Raw genomic sequence first — 22,083 nt, forward strand, 5'->3', positions numbered from 1 at the left:
AAATATGAAATCATTAGCTGTTTCAATGTTATACTTGTAATGTTATACTTGTAAATTGCAAGAAGAGTACTAACAACGTAACAATTACTCAAAGAGAAAATTTGTAGGGAAAATTTATTTATTCTACACTCAACTTAGCTAAAAATGAAGACAACCTTAGCAGATAGACTAACTACTTTGAATTGTTAGAATGAATTTGAATTTTAACATAGCAACATTCTCTTGATCAAGGCAACCTTTAAGTATTGAAGTCAACATTTGTTTTTCTTCATTCGTGGCTGGGCTGGATCAAGACCAACAATTGAAATGGCCTTAGCTCAATTTTGTAAACACACCTTATAAGGCCTTTTTCTCGCGAACCGAAACCTTCATTCGCAAACCTAAACCACAATCGGGTAGAGGAGAATTTTCCCTACCTGTTCATTATGTTGGTTTGCCTTTGCGGATTTCGGTTCGTGAGAAAACGGCCTTACAAGGTTTGTTTACAAAATGGAGTTAAAGCCATTTCAATTGTTGGTCTTGGGATGTTCATTATCGTCTCTGTTGTTGTCAATATTAATATTCGCCCTCATCTTGGTGGGGATTATTTTGTGGATCAAATGCAAAATGATTATTTTCATTTTACACAAATACAGCGCTGAAGAACGTGTCGGTTAGTTTTTACACACAGATGGATGGCAAATCATTACACACTTAGAAAAATGGATGTAAATTTAGGTGCTCTGAGACTGACATATACGAGCGTCAATTTTGACATAAAATTGAGTCAAAATAGACGTGAAATTCAGCTCAATCAAACGTAATTTTGAACTTTTCAGTCTCGGAGCACTTAATTTTACATTACATGTTTGTTTACGTCTCATCCTTTATGTCAAAAATAGATTCCGTCACGTGTAAAATTGGGAATTTCTAAGCGTGTAGGTTTTAGGCTCTGGTGTCGACATTATTCAAAATAATCATGTTGCCCAAAATGAACTTGATTATTTTACTTTTGAGGATCGCTTCTGATTTTGACAATTTTGGAATGGATAATCAAGCACTAGTGAATATCAACAAACGCGTATTCATTAATGTATAATGAACTCATCTGTTCACTTCACTCGTAACTTTTTTTTTTAATTACTTTATTTGTACAGGCTCAATCGAATAAACTTTACAGAGCGTAGTTATCATTTGCGTTATACATTATTAATATCTTAAATTTAAAATTAAAGAATTTGAACCGAATACTCGCGGTTTTCTCGACTTTCCTCGTACAGAACAACGAAGATTTATCTACACTCTTTTTACACGCAATATTTGAATATATTTTTCAATTGAAGAAGACTTCCAAAGGCTCTTTGAATTTAAAGTAGACATGATAAGATTTTGGCGATGATTTAATACTTTAAGCACCTTCCTGAAAATATTGATTATGAATAATGTCACTGAGGCAGGTAAGAATTCCATTTTAGCTACAATAAATTGATATGAATTTCGATTTTCCTTATGAAAAATAATGTTGTCAAAAAATAATAAAACGTAGCAGACTGAAACCGAACCATGGACGTTGAGATTACGGGGCCCATGAGTTAACCACTCGTTTTTCAACGCTTGGGAAAATCAAATGGTTGAAGGCGTATAAGAGCTACCTCACGCTAGACGACAACCGTTCATAAGTCACGCATATGAAATTCTTAAGCCGAGCCTTATGACATTCTTAAGCTCATTTTTTCAAGAATAATACTTAATTGACCTAAATATCCACACGCGACAGCCCGTCGAGCTTCCCTTTTTAAAGAAGGATGGCTTAAGCGCCACTCCTAAAGGAGACCATCCAACAGTTGGTAGCTTGCCCGGCTTTGAGACCTTCCTAGGGAGAGGATCAAGTTTCCCGAATTTCGGGTAGGAAGCTGACTGGCTGACTAACACGCGTTCGGCGTACTTCACGTAAGACGCGCAAGATATCCCTAATTCCTATAAGACTTACGCAAATCAAACTCCGACAATCGGCCAAAGACTAGGAACACGTGAACAGGGGTTATCATCACCGGCCTAGCCCTAATCGTCCCCGTTTGTACTGAAACGCTTCCAATTCCAGAGTTGCCAGAAAATTAGTCAGATTCGGGCTGACTACCCAATAAACATCAAATTCCAAAAACTACAAAACGAACGCGAAGTAACATGAAACCTCAAAAGACATTAACCAAACTATCTCTCATTGGTACACAACAGAAAACATTCCGTGTAACGTAAACTGATTTATTCCAAGCGGGATCAACATTTGTACAGCTCTATTCTACCATAAAGCTCAAAGCACAGAAATTCAAACGTTTACAAAGACTTTATTTCTCGTAGCTTTGTTCCCCTTTTCATTGCCTAGGCCTAGTTGTTTGTCATCCTTTCCCCTTACGTACTACCTATCTTTCCTAGCGTGTGCGATTATTGTATCTGTCCCATGTACTCCTCCTGTGTGCACTCTGCGGTAACTCAGCGATCGATTGCTTCAATGGTCGTCTTCACATTTCTTTAATTCGTTATTCTAAGGGCTACTCCCGTTCATTGACGGCTTACGGGATAGCTGTTTTTTAAGAGTGTGTCTTAAACGAGTCACATGGCCATGGACGACACAAACAAACATGCATGCATTTTCTACTCACGACCTAGGTTTTACGTGATGTCCTTTGGTGGGGAGACTGGCGGCGGTACCGAAGCTGCTTGGTGCACTACTCCGGCCCAGAAACGATCGCGGATGCGACAATGGCTGATGATGTGTCTCCCTCACCGATTCGCGGGCTTACGCGACAGCGTGGTACAAGCGGTCGTGTGTACGTTGGCTGAACGTACTCTCCTCGACGAATGGCCTGCCTGCCCAGGCACGACTTGACGATGTACCCAGGGAATCTTTGCAACGGATAGGTGGGGTCAAAGAGTGGTTCCAACGAAATGGTGGTGTGTCGGCAAACGACCTGTGCTGCCACGAATCTATGGATTTAACGACGCATATTTCCTCTTAGTTTACGCACCATCTACAAACTTTGCACTTTACCGTTTTCTCTAAGTCACACGCTAACCACTAACCGCCAAATAGCTAATATAGCTTCGCTCACTACTGTTAACTAGGGGAAGGGTTACAATTCACCTTTTTACACACACCACGGCACGGATCAAAAACTGACCACTCTTGCCTCTTCCACGTATCAGTACAAAGTGGACGAGTTAGGGCTAAGTGTGTCCTCAGATACCACGCTTGGTGACCTTTGTCCCCGGTAATCGTGATTTCAGACGAAGGCCAAAATCACGAAACCGATTCTCAAAATTGAGCATGCGACAATGCCTATAGAAATAGGGACATCTCATTCCACCGAACGAATATTAATCGTCCAGCCACATTCCTCTCCCGAGTTCGGGAAAGTGCAAAGCCGAACAGGAAAGGTCAATGCATTCCTAATTGTTTTAGGCGCAGGTCGATGCACGCGAATCGACGCGGTAATGTGAACAAGAAGCCACGCTCAACAGGCTATCGGGACATGTGCTTTGCGCTTGTAGCTAACGTGTACGGGAACTCATTTGAACAGTTTTATGGCTAGGGTAACTCTTTTACCCATTCTAATAATGGGTGTTCCTTAGCGGTGAACACATTTAAGATTTATTTGAAAAAACGATATTTCATATTTTAATTAATAAATAACATATAACAGAATAAATAATTTATAGAAAGCATAACTATGATTGTAGTTTGTAAATGTTCATTGCTAATGTGCTAATCATAAAGCGTACTTGCTACAAGCTGGAGCTCTTTTGATTACTTCCTGATCAACGTGTCATTGTGGGAGAATATCTGAGAGACAAAATTTGAACTTTTGATCAGTTGACGATATTTAAAATAATACTTGATCAACCTGAAGCCTTGAAAAATATCCAGCTTTGATCAGCTGGAAATCTTTTGCAAACTTCTGAGTGAAATGAAGTTCTCAAACCATCCAGAGAGTTCATTGAGTTTTTTTTTCAAATTAGTTTTCAGACGAACTTCTAAGAAGTTCCCTGAACAAATATGAACATCCCAGAAGTTCTAGGAACTTCTATGCTGAACTATTACGATACTTCCTGTGTTTATATGAAATTCCTTTAACTTATAAGAAGTTTGCTGAGCTTCTACAAAGTTTGCTGAATTAAAATGAAGTTCACTGCACCTCAACAAAGTCCCCTGAACTTATAAGAACATTGTTGAATTTCTACGAAGCTCCCTGAAGATCTACAAAGTTCCCTGCTACAGAATTATTTGAACTTTTCCGAGTCCATTAAACATTACCGATGTAGCGAAATTCCCGAAGCTTGCAAAAAGTTTCCCGATTTTCTGCAAAGTTACCTGAATTTATATGAAGTTCTCAGAAATTGTATTAAATTGTCTGAATTTATACGATATGCCCTGAACATCTCTGATGTTTTACGAAGTTCAATGAAGGTAAAGAAAAATTCCTGAACTACAACGAAGTTCGTCAAATTTCTACATAATTTGCTAAATTTCTTCAAAGTTTTATGAAATTTTACAAAACTATCAGAAGTTTTACAAAATTCGCTGAACTTCTTAAAAATTCTCTGGACTTTTCTACTGAAGATCTACGAAGTTCGCTGTGCTTCTACAAAGTTTGCTGATCCCCAAAAAAATGCGCAGCAATTCTAGAAAGTTTCCAGATCTTCTATGCAGTTCCCTTAACAACTATAAAGTTTTTTTTTTAAAGTTCTAAAAAGTTTCCTGAAGATCCATTTTTTTAAATGTTCTACATCGTTCTTTGAATTTCCACGAAGTTCCTTGAACTTCTACGAAGCTTCCTGAAATTATATGATGTTCTCTTTGCTTCTTCGAATTGTGATTGACTTCTAAGACTATGATTGAACATCTGTAAAGACAATATCTAAGTTTTCGTGCTACAATTTATTTAAAATGCAGGACGGGACAACCAGGAAATATCCTGGAAATTAAAAAGTAATCTGGAAAACCGGGAAAAAGAAAAACCAGGAATTCTATGGGAGAACCAGGAAAAACCAATAAACCTTTGCATACGATCGTCGGTCACTTAAATTATAGGTTATATATGTTTATGGAGCATAAGTTTTTTTATAACGATTTTTTGAGTCTAACTTATTTTAAATTTTGCGAAATTAATCTTAAGAATGTGTCATGATGTCTGAGCAATGCAGATTTCAAGTTTATCGACTTATGTGCTACTTTTCCAATCAGTTTATTATTAAATTACCATTTCAAAATCAAAAATGAAAATTGTTTTAGATTAATTTTCGGTGACTCTAATGCCATGTTCAGACTAGAAAAAGTGTTATGTTATAGATTGATTAAAAGATACCAAAACAATTGTAATACATTATTTTTTGTATTTCGAGAACTGAACTTATAACACTTTAAGGCTCACTAACCTTCCTTAGCTCAGTCGGTAAAGGCGCAGCTATAAAGCAAGGCGGTGCTGGAGGTGGCTGGGTTCGATCCCCGGTCCGGTCTAGGTTTTTTTCGGTTTGGAAAATTTCTCGACTTCCCTAGGCATATACAAAGTATGATTGTACTTGCTTTGCCACACAGTTATACTAATGCAGGAATGGAAACTGTGGAAGTGCATCTAGAACTAAGAGCACGTAATAAGCTAATATGCGATAAGCAATAAGCTTGAAATGTGAATAAGAAGAAGAAGAAGACGAAGAAGAAGAAGAAGAAGAAGAAGAAGAAGAAGAAGAAGAATAAGAAGAAGAAGAAGAAGAAGAAGAAGAAGCCCGCTAGTCTGAACATGGCACAATCGTAATCCAATTTTCATCATAAATTATGATAATGGATTATGATTATTAGTGTTCTGTTCTTCAACATTTCGAAGACAAACTGCTCTTTTGACATGGCATGTCGAAAAACATCAATATATCATATTCAGAACTATCATGAATTGCTCCTTAAATTTACAGTTCCTTAGTTAGGGAATATCCGGAGTGTTGCGTATCAGAAGTTATGAGGTGTAGCAAAATATGCTACGAGGCCGCGGTGAGGGGGGGGGGGTGGGGGTGTCTAAAAATGGTCAAAATATGCTACCTCATGTATGAATGGTCCCTTACTCTCCCCGTAATTACCTCGGAATTATCTTGGAATCCTTCTTAAAATTCCTTTGTAATTGAATATTTCAATACTTAAATTCTTTTTTTATTTATTTTTGAATTGAAAACGCTCCCCAGAAATCCTTTGGAATTCCCCTCAAAATTTATTTGAATTTAATTTTGAATTTTTCTGAAACTTTCCTAAGAATTTAATTTAAATTCTGCTCCATTTTTTACTGTCCTCAGAATATGATCCTTCTGATATATTTTTCGGAATTCCCATGAAGTTTTTTTTATGAATCTTCTTAAGTATTCCTTCAAAATTATCCTCACAAAACCCTTTAAATTCTGTTAATAAATCTCATTGAATTCTCCATACCTACCCTTCTCTCACACAAATCTCTTCAGAATCAATTGAAATTCAATTCAGAACTTCTTTTCTTCTCATCAGATATGCTTTGGAATTCACCTAAGAATTTCTTATGACTACCCAACTAACAATTCAAGACCAACAATTGAAAAATCGGTGTCTTCAATGAAAACTCTAGCGCCTTCCGCAAACTTCAGGAACCTTGTTCCGTTTTTGTTGCTGAGCTGGCAGCAATCAACTTCGCATTGGGGATGATTTCCAACATGCCCGCAGACCATTACTTCATCTTCTCGGATAGTCTCAGTTCTATTGAGGCTATTCGGTCGATGAAACCAAGTAGGCACTCATCTTATTTCCTTTCAAAGGTAAGGGAGCAGATGAGTGTACTGGTCGAAAGATCATATATGATTACCTTTGTATGGGTCCCCTCACATTGCTCAATCCCAGGCAATGAGAAGGCGGACTCTCTCGCAAAGGTGGGCGCGCAGGAAGGCGAATTGTATTACAGGCAAATTTCACACGATGAATTTTACCATTTAGTGCGTCAGAGTACCTTTTCGAGTTGGCAAACCGATTGGGACACTGGAAATCTTGGACGGTGGTTACATTCAATTATTCCTAATGTTTCTTCGAGAGCGTGGTTTAAAGGCTTGTGCTTAAGTCGTGACTTCATTCGCGTGATGAGTAGACTTATGTCCAACCACTACTCGCTAGATGCTCATCTCAATAGAATAAACCTCGTGGACAGCAACATCTGTCGGTGTGGAAACGGTTACGATGACATCGAACACGCAGTTTGGCAATGTACGGATAATGACGCCGCCAGAGAGCGACTTTTGAATACCCTCGAGGCCCAAGGAAGACAACCCTATGTTCCTATCAGAGACGTGTTGGCAACCCGTGATCTCTGCTATATGCAGTCCGTTTATGTTTTTCTTCAAATGTCTAGTATAAGAATTTAATTCCTTTTGTCTTTTGTCTCTCTTTATTAGTTTTTGTTTGTCTTGTCCCCCCGTCTCGATGAGTCTCATCATCGCCCACTGGTCACCCACCATAGCCGGTCGAACTCCGGACGAAGCTAGAACAGCACTACCGTTCATACTGGCGACAACGCTCTGATGAAACAACGAAACCCTACCCCAAGCTCCTCCCCTGATCCTATCCTTCGAAAATGTACCCTTCTAACCTCGAGTAAGCCGCGAGTAATCGGCCCAACTCCTACTAGACATAGAATTAAGTGAATTTTGTTACACACAGTGAACAATGAATTATCGGCTCCGTAAAGCTAACGCGATTGAGCCCTCCAAATAAACGAACTAGATAAAAAAAAAAACAATTGAAAAAGCCTCAACTCTATTTTGTAAAAAAAACCTTGTAAGGCCATTTTGTTGCGAACCGAAGTCCGCTAACGCAACCAACAAAATGAACAGGTAGAGGAAATTCTTCTCTACCCGATTGTGTTCTAGGTTTGCGAATGTAGGTTTCGGTTCGCGAGAAAATGGCCTTACAAGGTTTCTTTATAAAATGGAGTTGAGTCCGTTTCAATGGTTAGTCTTGAATTTTACCTGCAGACTAGCTTATACAGCCAAAAAATACCTTTATGTATTAGCTGCAGCTAAAATTGTTTGTTGGGTATATCTCAAAATTATTTTGGAATTAGACAGAGCTCTTTTAGGATTCCTCCTCACTGAATTAACACTTTAATTTCTTTTAAATTTACCTTACATTTCCATCGGTATTCTCGGCAGAATGCTATAGAAAATCTTTAGATTGTTACATCCCTGACACATGTTTAAAAGTTCCAAAGCCTTGAAAACTTTTCAGAGTGAAATAAAGACCCTACATTTTGAATATTTTATCAGACCCAGGTTGATTTTTTCTGTATCTATCTTAACCGGAAAAAAAAACCAGGAATTTCAAAGACTGTCAAAGACGGCATTTTGAAAAAAAAAACAAAATCCAAAATGGCCGAATTTTAGCGAAACTGCGAATGATTGCCCATATTGAAATCAAGTTTTGATATCAACATTAAACTGACATCATAATATATGTTTGTTTTCATTGCCTTAACATAACATCAAATTGAATACTTGTTTTGTTATCAACAGGAAAAATTGATATCAAAATGAGTTTTCAGTTTGCGCTCACTGATATCAGAAATAGTTTTCAATGTAATGTCACAGGAAGATTTGTTTGCTCTCAATTTTGATATTTTATTAACGACCAAAAACGACAGCAACCTGAGTAATCATTATCAGTGAAATCACAACATCAAATTTAGATTTCAATTTGAACTCAGACTTTGTTCGGGTTGACAGACAATATGCAGACTTCCTTCAGTGTATTTTACTAAAACTCGACTTTAATGAAAAAAAATGATGCAACTCATATAAAATGCGTTACGAATACAATGCTATACATACTCTGATGTGAAATGCTACATTGATTTTTTTATTGAATAAGTCACCTTGAACATCTCAAATGTGTGCTAATAGCACTCTCAAGAAACAGTTTTGCTTTTATAAGAGACTTGTGAACTATGATTCAAACTTGTAGATCGCTAATACATACAAAGTTACTAAGGCTATCATGTCATGTCGTATTGAGACTGGTTGAAAATAGACTATGCATGTCGATCTTGTTTTCACTAGATATTTTTCCCTCGAAGAACCCCTCTATTTTCCCCTGTGTTCATGTCTAGTTATGATTTATTGACGCTGCTTAAACCAAATCGGTTTGCTACAGTAATATTTTCTCCTCTTTCACATGCCATTGCGGATCGTTGATTTATCGATGGAATGCGCCAGTCAAAAAAAAAAATAGACTATGGGAAAATACCCTGACAGGGTAGCTCGTGCTCAGTTTTTCGCCGAAATCGATTACGTGCCGCAGATTACATGCTCCAGATTTGATTGACATGAATTTAGGAGTATTTCGAGAGGAATTGATCCTTTATCCACTCAACGACAATCGATTACATCTCCAAGTTCAAACTGAACCTGTTTTCTAAATCAACAACAAAGTTTATCCATTCGAGGCAACCACAATAACCGCAAGTGACCGTATCGATGCTCGGGGGGCCAAATTTCATCGAACATTGTTTACGTTCGCCATATGGTCGCATAGTCTCTGTGCTGAGCTCCAACCATGTAGGCTATTGCCGTACGTTCGTTCATATTAATATGGTTCGAACTCACGTAAATTTACGTAATTTTTTGCAACTGTTTGTTTTGACACGGCAATTCGCAGTTTGAGTTTTGTTTCAATCTCACCAGGACAAAACACGCACAAGACTGCGGTCGATCCATCGCCTCAATCGGTGCGACCAGTTAATCGAACCGCTGGCCGAGCAAACACTCATCTAAATTCTAGCTCAAATGGTCTGCGAAAGGAGTGGAAAAATGCTATTTTTTCTGTGGAATATTTAATTGACGCACGCTGCTGTAATTAATTGTGGCTGGCCAAGAGATTCTTCTAGAAGCTCTCCGGTTGCTCGGAAAAGGTCGAACACTTGAGCGCACTATAGGTGCACCTCTGCACCATGCGTACTCGCCTTTAACCGTTTCAAGGATGTCGAGTCTGCAGCAGCCAATTTACCAGATTCTGCGACGGCAACGGTGTCACTGATGCACACGCAGAACTCGAATCAAGTTGACGCAGTTAATGGTATCCGTTGCTCCAGATGATGGCAACATACTGACGGCATTAATATGTGAAAGGCCTTGCAGTAGGTATGCAGGAAGTCATGTGGTAATCCTGCTTATTACAGATCGCTTTAAGGTAATTGTTGTCCTGGTTGATCTTTCATGCTCAGAAAGTCTGCAGGCACAAGGACATGTTAATGGGTAGTTCACGGGTGTTGAGTTTATTGATCCTATTCTGGTGAGCATGAAATCGAGGAGATAGATTCTTTTACCAGCTACGGGGAAGGACACTGTTTCTTTTTTTCCCTGCCTATGAATCACATTGCCATCGACTGTGGAAATTATTGTGAATATTCAAGTCGTACATTGGCTCTCGGAGTGACCGAGGCTGTAACGCTGTTTAAAGTTCATTCGATCTGTTTGACACATCGAGTATGAATTTCTTTGTTGCTTGTAAACTTTACAATGTCATGCGAAAGAATTCTCATTGACTCCCAGACACGTCCGCAATACAACGTCATCAAATGTAAGTAGAAGCTTTAATATGATTTTCGTCCGGATAGACTGTACAATGTTCCTTCATAACATTAATTTTGATATTTTTGGTCTAAGAACTTTCGAGACAAGTCCACCATATCCAATGGACAAACCCTATGAACACTCCAAGTAGATTCAGGATAAGTCTACACTCTAGACATTTTTTAGGACAAGGCTAACGGCAGGGCAAACAGAACTGCAGGAGATCTTGAGGTAAAATCGAATAACTGCAATCGACTAGTCCGGAGGACCTTCTAGACGTCTTTGGAAGACCCTAGGGTAATGCTAGGTTCTGAGAAGACAAAAGACGTCCAAAAGAATTCGCAATCAAGACCAGAAGAATTAATCGAGCATCCTCTAGGAAAAGTGAAAATGGCTTAAGCTGACATCACACTGTCAAATATTTGGCAAATTTTAACAAATATATCTGAGCAAGGTGTAATGACCAACTATATTTGATCAAATATTGCAATGGTAAATATTTGGTTTGCATTTGTCATTCCATTTATTTGGCTATTCATCAAATAGCCCTTTTTACCAAACATTTTTGTTAAAAACAGCCAAATAATTTATTTTAAACTCATGAAATAATTTCAAGGTTGGAAACAACATCAAATAATCGTCGCTTGCTGTGATCGTACTTGACCACTGGAATAAACAATTCATGAAAGAGACACATGAATTCAAATGCATTTTTGATTGAAAAGCGAACAATGTCCTTCGCAGATCCTTTGGGACTACATGTGGACTTTTTTTTATCTACCGGACAAGTTCCATCAGAATCGGTTCTGGATCAAGTCCAATAGAGGAATAAATTGATGCGATGCGACCTATTCACCCCAATTCTGTATTTCGTTTCGAACGAAATTCTCATACAAAAAAATATTTTTTGTATGAGAATTTCGTTCGAAACGAAATACAGAATAGGGGTGATTATTTCATACGAATTATATATGTCCAAACTGTACCATTTAAGGTCCCTTCCAGTTGCCGGACCGGTTCTCCTGAAATCTGATTCGTAACAAATAAACTGGAGAAAAGAATTTAAACAAAACAAAAGGAGCTCGGAGGAGTTCATAGGACTTCTCGGATAGTTTCTCTGAATTTACTGGGATATCCGTTGTGCGTCTCAAGGGAGTTAACGGGTAGCTTCCCATGATTATCGGGTAGAATTCCTCAATAATAACCTCCTTCACTTTGAATTCATGCAGTTAAGCATTTTCAGAATGCTCAAAGCAAAACTCTTGTATATACCTCTCTTCCGACCACTTGATAGCAGCATGCACATGATAGGTACTCCGCTACTACGGAGCAAGTTCGCTGCTCTCTACGCATGGCTCATATATACCTCTGTGACAAGTCATCAGAACTCCCATATCCTCCATATAAATGTGTTTTGTGCCAAGAGAATCCCCGTTAAATTGACTCATAAAATATCCTCATACATGCGTCCCGAGTTGTCAAGGAGGTAAGAGGATTCCGGCTACATACACAGCAAAAAAATAATTTTGATATCACATCAAAGTGGATGCACTACAATCATGTCGAAAATTTCATGAAATTTTTATGACCACATAAATAAACAAATGCAGTAAAAGCAGCGTAATGTCAGTTCATGCAATGTATTAATGATAATTTTGTCCTTTTTAGCAAGTAATATTACACCATATTTTCGACATGATTGTAGTGCATCCACTTTGACGTGATATCAAAATTATTTTTTTGCTGTGTACTACCGATGGATGTAAGATTTGGGATTCATCATCGCACGATGTTAGAGAGACCACATGAACGGAGGATATACCAAGCTGCGGTCCAATGCAAAAAGAAAAATTTGGAGTGTATTAGTGAGTGAAATTAATCATGCCGATAAAAGGTTGCCGGGTAGAGGACTCGAACCACGAACGTTGCGATTAACAGACTTGTGCTATCTCTACTGCTCTCTCCATTTTGCTTTTATAAACAAACACTTCATTTGACGATTTCTCGCTAATTAAAGCTCAATCTAAAAAACAAACAAAACAAACAGGTAGATGAAAGGTTCTTCTATCATTTGGTATAGTTTGTTCACAAGATTGTTCTTTTGTTCGCGAGAAATCAGCGATTGACATGTTTGTTTACAAAAGCAATTACGCCCAAAATCTCAGAGTTCTCCGGAAATGTGAACAAGAAGCGCTCATTTACGCTCATACTCGACTTTGTATACTTGTTTGCTGGAGAGAATCGAGACAAGTGTGTGTGTCGTTCTACATTGTTATAAATAAAACGGCTTACAGTCGAAAACTTGTACAGAACACGAAATGAAAAAGACAAAATAAAACATTACATCGTCTGCAATGTCAACTTATATCAGTCGCTGTGGGATTGGCTGCGGAGGATGATAGGAAATACCACTAACATTGAATGTAATAAATTTTTAGTTTGCGTGTAGCATTCTGAACGTCGAATACAGCAGAGAAAGGTATTGCAGCTGAATTGGGTTCTTTGGGGGTAATGAGGCTATTGCATTTTCGTAATCTGCATTACAAATGGACACGAAATCCAAAATTTCACCACTTTTAGAGCACTGGAACTATTTTAAATAAGTGTGATTACATAAGGAAAAATCCCCACCTTAGCGCCCCTTGAAAGTACTTTGTATGGGAGCGAGCTGTCATTTTGTTAGGCTTGTGTCAAACAGTGAAATGATTATTTTGCTTTTAACCTTGATTTAAAAATCGACATGGATGTAAATGGGGTCGGAAAAAATATCGTTGTGCTCAGAAAACGAAGCTTTTTCAGATCATCTTTAAATACCGATAAATTTTTCTAAATTAAAGAACCCAATTATTAATGGAAGTGAAACTCAATGAAGAGAATCGATCAATGCAGATAGAACCTTTTGAGATGTTTATCTAGGTTCAGTCGGAAATTTTCACAACTTTTGACCAACCAACGAAAATAGGCTTTTTTTCCAATAAATGTGTCACCATTTCTAAATACAACCATTATACTGTTTAAAAGTATTGGTCACAACTAATAACGAATTTGTTTTCAAAACCGAACTGAACTGAAATAAAATGAACACTCGATAGACATTATGTTTATGCACTTTTGGTATATTGCACGGATTATCCAACCTTTTTTCATCCATCTAGTTTCATTCACAAAGTTTTTAATTGTTTTGTTGCTAATTTGAGCTTTTCCTGATCTCTTCCTCACTTGAAAAAAAAACACCTTTATTCGCCTTAACTACACATGTAAATTAATGTAAATTAAGGTGCTCTGACATATACGAGCGTCAACTTTGACATCAAATTGAGCCATAATAGACGCGAAATTCAGCTCAATCAAACGTACTTTTCGTCGAGTACCGAACTTTTTAGTCCCGGAGCACTTAATTTTACATGAAATGTTTGTTTATGTCTCATCCCATTTGACAAAGAAGGATACCGTCACGTGTAAAATTAGGTATTTCTAGGTGTGTCAAATTTAAATAAAAAAAATTCAAACATTTTAGGGAAACTACTTTTGTCTCTCTTTCTTGTTGCGCCAATTGACATTGCTGTGTGCACTGTATATCGTATGTATAGGGTGTCTCAGAAAGTATAAGCACACTTTCTACTCGCCACCATTTCTACCCCGAAGAGGTTTATCAACTGTTCGTCGATGTGTGTTCTTCTTTATTTATTGCTCATCAAATTTTGGTGCACAAAGTGCGTTTTTTTACAAAATCATCAAAATGCGAGGCATTTTCCCGGAAAAGCGCAAACAGATCATGCACAAATCGTGCATTATTCCCAACCTATCAGTAAGGAAGTTGGCGAAAATGGAGGAAGTAAGAATCGGAGCAGTCCAAACTGCCATCCGAAAGTTCGGTGAAGAAGGCACCTTCGAGGAAACATCGAAATCTGGCCATAAACCAGGACCGGTAAACCGAAAAGTGAACCAGAAAATCACCTAGCTTTCGTCAATAAGAAAAGTGCCTCTGTTCGAGATTTGGCCAAAAAGTGAGAACATCGAAGAGTAACGTCCAACGTGCCAAGGCAAGAAACGGGCTAAATACGTTCAAGAAGCAGAAGAAGCCGAAACGGAGTCAGAAACAAGCCGCATCCGTCAAAGCGAGGGCTCGGAAGCTATATGATAGCCTGCTATGTGGAAAATTGGCGTGTGCTATCATGGACGATGAAACATACGTCAAATTTGACTACAAGACGCTTCCGGGAGACCAATACTACAGAGTCCGTAATGGTCGGGAAGTCGAAGATGTCAATTTTTACCGAAAAATTGGGTAAGAAGGCCATCCCAAGTAACAATCCAGTAACCGTTTAGCATCCACTCTGATTTATGATGGTTTTATAACGGCAATGAACAATCCATTTAGTTTAAATATAGCATTTTAAAGTGTAAAACATTCCTGCTTGGTAATTCAGCTTTTTGCTGTTTTAAAAACCTTTTATAGTCTGGCAAGAAAGTCGGAAACTGTCTTGTTTTAAAAATAAATTTAAAACAGTTATCAATCCCTCCTTAAAACTGTTCTGTAATTCAAGCATAAACGTCATTAGCAATTGTTTTTTTAATGTCATGATAAAGTACTTTATAAACGTGTTCTATCATTATAAAAGCCACCATAAAACAATTAGGTTTTGCGTTAGAGAAAAAAGCATTTATTGTTGCTTTTTAGCCTTTTTAAAAAGCATCATTAACTCCCCAAATACTTTGTTTACAAATTGAGCTTAAAAGATGGTTCCTTATAGTTAATAAATGCCAAATTTATGACAAGGAAACCTCGAAGGATAGACGAAGTAGGATGAAAAAATAAAGTCAATTTCAGATAAATTTACTTCTTTAGAAGAACCAGCACACCACTAACGGCTAACCATCTGTCGGAGAAGAGTAAAGTGAGCGAGGCCCTCGAACTCATAAAACATTTTCTAAAGTTGAAAAACATACCAGTCTTCTCCAGATCTTGCGATGACAATCGAAATAACAACCGACAGTAAACCAATGAAACTGTTAGTTAGCGGAGATCAGCTGGTTTCTGATCCAAAACAGCGATTTTATTCGGCGAAAGACTCTTAGAAATTTTATTCATCCGTACATCTCTGCATCATTGGATGGTGCACTTCTGTAACCATCCGGAAGAAGGGGATCTTTTCCGGGAACGATTGCGCTTCCAGCTGTTCAAAATGCGAAATGTTGTAAAACAATTTCGCAAACTATCTGAGTAACTGCTCCCAATCCATCGGGAGAAAACCGCCTGGAAGAATCCTGGATCTCACAGCGCAACTATCGAAAGATAAACAAACTTTGACGTTTAACTTTTTGCAGGCAACTTTGCCTCCATAAATGCTGCCATAAATCTGAACGGGTTAGGATGAAGCAAAATTGCTTTAGATAAATACAATTCAGCCTGCAAGTTTTCTTCATAAAAGCCATTTAAAAACCTTATTAATTTGTTAAGGAATTCTTGAAAGCAAAACAACTTTTTCGCAAATGACCCATGAAAATCAACTTTGATGTCGCCGCCATGTTGCAATTAGTTTGCTTGTTTTTTTACAATCTTCGATTTTCAATCAATATTTCCTTATATATAACTATATTTTGGTAAATTTACCAATGTGCAAACATTTAAATGCGAAAATAATAAAAAAAAAAATCTCGGCCAAGCTCGATTTAAAGAATATATTTTTTTTTCAATGTTAAATAATTGGTCAAATCGACGTTTTACGAGGGTGGACTTAATTTTTTCGATGTTTTCACGTACATTTCACATAAAATTTAATATGGCACTTAAAACTAGGCCTCTTAATGAGAACTATTGTGATAAATTTGGATATTCAACAAGATTTTTATACCATCAGTTTCTATTTTAGTTATTTTGATAAGATCGGATTCATAAATCCTTTTCTATCTTGAATTATGCTTTCCTAGTGGATTCAGCATGTGGCTAGGGGAAATAGCTCGGAAAGGGTTTTTATTGTTGCTAAATAGCTTTTATTGTAGCTTCCAAATGGTTCTCAATGCGTTCGTCATACAACCTTTTGCAGTTAATCAATCTTGAAGAGCTTCGAGAATACACCCTACAGAACTTTCTCCAGGGTGGGCCAACTAGACATATTCTAATCTTAATGAGGTTTTGGTGGATGCATTAATTACAAAATAGCCTTGACCAGGGTTTTATGAATATTGTTTTATAGTTGCTTTGTAGTATTTAATAAAACTTAAAATGTTACTTGGGATGGTTTGGTAAGCGATATGTGAGTGTGGCAAGTTGTCAAAGCCATTTGTGACGAAGGAGACGATGAACACTGAAATTTACGTTCGGGAGTGATTGAATCGGCGTCTGCGGCCCATGATCCGTCAACATGATGGCCCAGTACTATTTTGGCCCGATTTGGTGGAAATACATACAATAAAAAGCAAACAAACAGCAGTACGTGCCAGAAGAGATGAATCCTCCGAAATGTCCGGAAGTCCGGTCAATCGAAACTGTTTTGAGCCCTTTCCAAGAGATATCTACGGAAACACTTTAAGGCAGCGAATTAAATCGAAGAATTTGAAAAAAAAAACTGGACAAAAGTGGCCAAAGCTCATGGGCAGTATCAGATCAATAGTTTGCTCCTTGGCACACGATTAAAGGAACTTCGGATTATTTTCATCCAATTGAAAAAGAATACTATAGGGATATAAACCTTTGAGTTCATTAACAATGCGTTGTTACTGTGCTGATACTTTCTGGAACACCCCATAATTGATAAATAGCTATAATCATTCATCATTCCAATGTAAAATAAAAAAAAATAAAATGAAAGCATAACATTTTAAACTGAAACGTTTTGAATATACGGAGGTTTGTTGGACCAAATTCAAACGAAAACTAAGTTTGGACAATTCAAGTTAGTTTTCATGATTGGTTTAATTCAATCAAGTTGATCAATAGCCAAAAAATGATGCGCGTGGTCCAACTTATGGGACGTTCTACATTCAAATGATTTTTCATAACAGTCGGAGTCGGAGTCTATACTCAGCTCCAACTCCGACTCCTTATGCTCAAAAATGCGTCCGACTACGATTTCGACTCCACAAGTATCAAGTAGCGTGACCAACAGGTAAATACAAAAATAGGAACCTCTCTAATTGGTTAACATTAGAAAACGAATAAACAGAATCCGAAATACATTCTTATGGAGAATACCCGAGTACACTAAAAAAATCTAATTATTTTATTAATTAAACCAATTTAATTATTTTTATAGCTAAATGGCATATAAACATCATGAAAAACACCATAGTACTTATGAACCACACCAGTATTTGATTACCCAATAAAAGGGATATGTCAACCTTCATGGCTAAAGGTTGCTTATCTTCTCGTTTTCAGTCGAAACACATTTTCATATAAAAATGTGTTTCGATTGAAAACGGAAATGGATACGATAGTAAAAGGAATCCAATTCCAATACTATAATTAATAATCAATATTAATACTATTTGTGAGACTCATAATATTAATATTCTTTATAATATAATATTAATGAATCGATTCAAAGAGAAATATTTGGCGTCTAATAAAGAGTATGTTTGATTGTACATGAAATGTATAGGTCTATGTTATGAAATTATTTTTACATGACTTATACACTTCATATATATTACTTTTGAGCTTTATGGGAATATAGCCATTGCAAAAATCTATGTGGTTTGATTAATACATTCAATATGATTTTTTTTTTCATGTAGACGAGAAAATAAAATCAATTCTTCACTGCACACAGCACATCAAGAAAAAAGAAGGAAGCAGGCTGTGCCCGTGAACAAATGTCACGTTCGTTTTTTCCGCTATAATTTTTTTCTCGATAATTGGCTGCTGATTTGGTAAAAAGACATTACAAGCATAACTTTTCAAAAGGACGTAAGTCGCAAAAATAGACAAATCGATATTTTGCATCTAATCGAATATAAAATACATGCTTTTCCTACGAGTTAATGAAAAACAAGGTTTGAAATTGTAATGCATTATGGAAAATATATTTAATGAACGCCCTATGTGACCTTCTTTCAATGTTTTTAAAATGATGTTGATACACCCTTTTATTGTCAACATGACATAACTGTTAAAATTTGATGATAACACAAAAACTGCAGATACGCGCACAGTGAAGCGTCGTATGTGAAAAAACAAAGCAACCTCTATCAATCAGCAAATGCGTCAAGTTTGTATTTCCGGGAGCAACATGTTTATTATTTCAAAAGTATTCCAATAAAATTGCACTTTAATCTTGACTTTAATATTGAACTTCACATACCAATCTGACTAGCGCTTTCTTAATACGAAATACACAAAACGTATAACATCTGAGAGCAGATAATGCGGTGAACCTCTCATCTCCGCTCTTAACATCGATTATTTCACAACTCTGGGTAGTTATGTAAATAAACCAACCAACCGACAATTCCTCAATTCTTTTCGAGCTGCCGACGTATCTTCACTGCAAAACAAAAACCGGTGTATCTGATTTGACGTATGTGAAAACCCTTCTGTCAAATAGACGAATCATGCAGGGTGTATGTAACAATCAAGGTGTGATACCGACGAATCAATCAGGGTGTATGTGAGTAGTACACAAGTAAAAGGTGTATGATTTTGTTTTATCAAAAGGCTTGTCCGTGTTTGCAAAGCTCGACATTTTTCACAATTCTCTTAAACGCTATCCCTTTATCCAACTAATAGCACAAACAGATTTAAAAAAAATAGCATTAACTTTTAAATAGCATTTAATAATCTCATATAGACATTGCTATCCAATTTTTCTAATTTCCTTTCCAATGTTACATACGTCCTTTTGAAAAGTTATGCTTGAATTAGTGAAAAATCCGTTAGGACCGAATTTCCAACAAATGCTGGAACCACAACAGTAAATCAAGCACTTAGTGAGTTCAAATTTAAATTTGGAGCAACTGCCTCGTTTGGCACGATCACATCAATGAGGAAGGAGAAAGTCATGCAAACAAGCTCTACCAGAGGCCGGACCATTTTATATTCATTCCCGTCATGCAATTGGGATCACTTACGCCCCCATGGCTATTTGGATCAAAGAAATGGTACTGAATTTGGGAAATGCATTTTGATCCAGCTAATTATCTATAATATTTAATTATCTTAAAGATAAATCGTCCAGCTCAAACCTTTGTAGGGGTAAGAGGTGGGACCATCATCATCATCAGCTTAGGAAACACGAGAAGGCTGGCTAATACAATTCATTTGTTTTTATTTGTTTGCATTATATTTAAATCAGTATTTATAAAAACTTCACCAAATGAGGTTTTAGAATTTAAATTAAGGAGCTCGGCTAGCTTAGTGGTTGTCGCCTTTGCTTACTGAGTAGAAGATCATGGGTTTACTCCCAAACTACTCCAAAACAAAACAATTACTATGGTCGCATCGGCTGCTTAAGCTAATCCTGACCTACCTATCCTACCCAACTATCCAACTCCGTATCATGTATGGGGGCGTTGGTGAGTAACTGGCCTCCCGTTAAGTAGATGTTACATCAACATGTCCTTACCCCGGTACGGAGAAGATGGGCGTGGCTGGCAATGGTAATTGTTATGCTTTTCCTGTTCTGAACTTTGATTGGAGAGCTATTCATTCCCAAATCAGAATACGAACGTTAAAGTAGATACATGACAGTTGCCAGTATGCAATATACGAACTACTCTGTTACAAACGCAACGCAACGTAGCCTTGCTATTAGTTTGATTGATTTAAGAGGTAAAATATATTTAAAAAATGAAACCATTAGCAAATAATCAGCAATGAATAGCGAAGCCAGTAGTAGCCATTTCTAAAGAATAGCAAAAATCAGATCAATAATGTAATATTGCTATTTATCTGAAGAAGTTATTGGCAAATTTATTTTGCTGATTATTCATAAAATGTTTAAGTCGACTAATAAGCCGACGCCTTACAAAAAAGTTAATGCAGATCATGTGTCAAATGAAATGTATAAATGACCACACATACCGTTTATACATATTTATAGGACCTATGTGGTTTATCTTAAGGAATGTATATGGCTGATGTTTTGACAAAAAGGTATAAGTGAAATACATGAATAAAGTAATTAATTTTCGATTAGTGTATGTTGTTTACATTAATCATATTGAATGACATTGAACCAGATCATAATTAGCTCTTGAATTCATGATACCAAATTATCATAACAATAGAAAATTAGCCTTGATAGCACAATATGCTATTTACTTGCTATAGCGCACAACTTACCAATATCATATTATATGGTACATATTGATAGTAAAATTTGATATTTCAGTAATGACCCGATTTTGTCAGCCCCTCCGAGCATCAGACTTATATCTTTCAATAATTTCACATAACCGTAATTCCAAATCTATCTCATTCATCTTCAAGATGGTTGTTTAAGGTATACTGTGGTGCAAATAGACCATTGAGAAAGCGCACGTAGAACATTAGAAAAGATGTTCAAAATGGGGGCTGGCAAAATCGGGTCATTACTGTGTTTAGCTTTGGTTTTGATGTTGCTGGTCACGAGTTAAATTAGACTGATTTAAGGGAATTAGACTGATTTAAGGGGGAGGGTTGCCGAAATGGCACCGCACCTTACTCATTAGCTTAGCCACTAAATAGTTAAATTTGAATTTCCTAAATTCCCTAGATAACCACCCTAGTCCTCTTACTCTCATAAATGATATAAACGCAAAAAAAAACAAAACAACAGTACAAACTCGTGACAAGAAGTATGAATTCACACTCGAATGAATAACGAACCAACAACACAGGTGGTAAACAAAATCGAAAGGAAAAACACACATGAGCTAAGTGACTTACGTTTGCAATAATATGCATCAAAGCTGGCGTTCTCTCACTGCCCCCGTAGTCGTCTGGTGAGCCAATTTTCGCCCAGCTTGAAAATGTAAATACACTCTCCTCTTTCTTCTATGCTGCTACTGCTCGAAACGTCTTCCTTGGAGATGATTGCGGTGATGGCCCTACAGTATAACGGTTGGTGGGGGGAAGGGAAGAGCAAAAAAAAAAAGCTGTCACCTATGGGCAACTTTCGAAGCAGGCCATAAATGTCTAGGTAGGTAGGTAGGTACTACACACGTTCAATGCACTTCCCGCAGCGTGGCTTCACAACATTCACTGACTGCTGTCGATTTGATCACAATCTAGACGCGGTGTGTGGTAATAGAAAACATAGATTTGATTATCGGGGTAATGAAGGAGGGAAAATCGCTAGATTGACAGGTCACGAGCTTCTTCTTCCTGGGAAAGGGAGAAAATTCCCCGTTCGAAATTAGCTCACGATTTGCACACTTTTTCTCACACAACTTCCTGGAAATATAATTGAATTTCTTTCACTTCCTCAAACAGAGTCCGTTAATTGGCACATTCACTTAACACACGACAGTCTGTATGGCGCAAAGTGAGCGTTCGTT

General features: G+C 37.2%; 1 protein-coding gene across 1 annotated transcript in view; it reads right to left on the reverse strand.

Annotated features, from left to right (window-relative positions):
* LOC135713710 (pancreatic triacylglycerol lipase-like) overlaps positions 1 to 21,593 on the reverse strand; it is a 52,344-nt gene extending 30,751 nt beyond the window's left edge. The window contains exon 1 of the mRNA XM_065236918.1: positions 21,473 to 21,593. The gene's annotated coding sequence lies outside the window, so the exon portion shown is untranslated. The remainder of the gene's footprint in view (positions 1 to 21,472) is intronic.
* Between the last annotated feature and the right edge of the window lie 490 nt (positions 21,594 to 22,083).

Source organism: Ochlerotatus camptorhynchus, unplaced genomic scaffold (genome assembly GCF_037179485.1).
Source record: "Ochlerotatus camptorhynchus isolate MF236.1 unplaced genomic scaffold, CSIRO-AGI_Acam_v1.1 ptg000577l, whole genome shotgun sequence".
Taxonomy (NCBI): Eukaryota; Metazoa; Arthropoda; class Insecta; order Diptera; family Culicidae; genus Ochlerotatus; species Ochlerotatus camptorhynchus.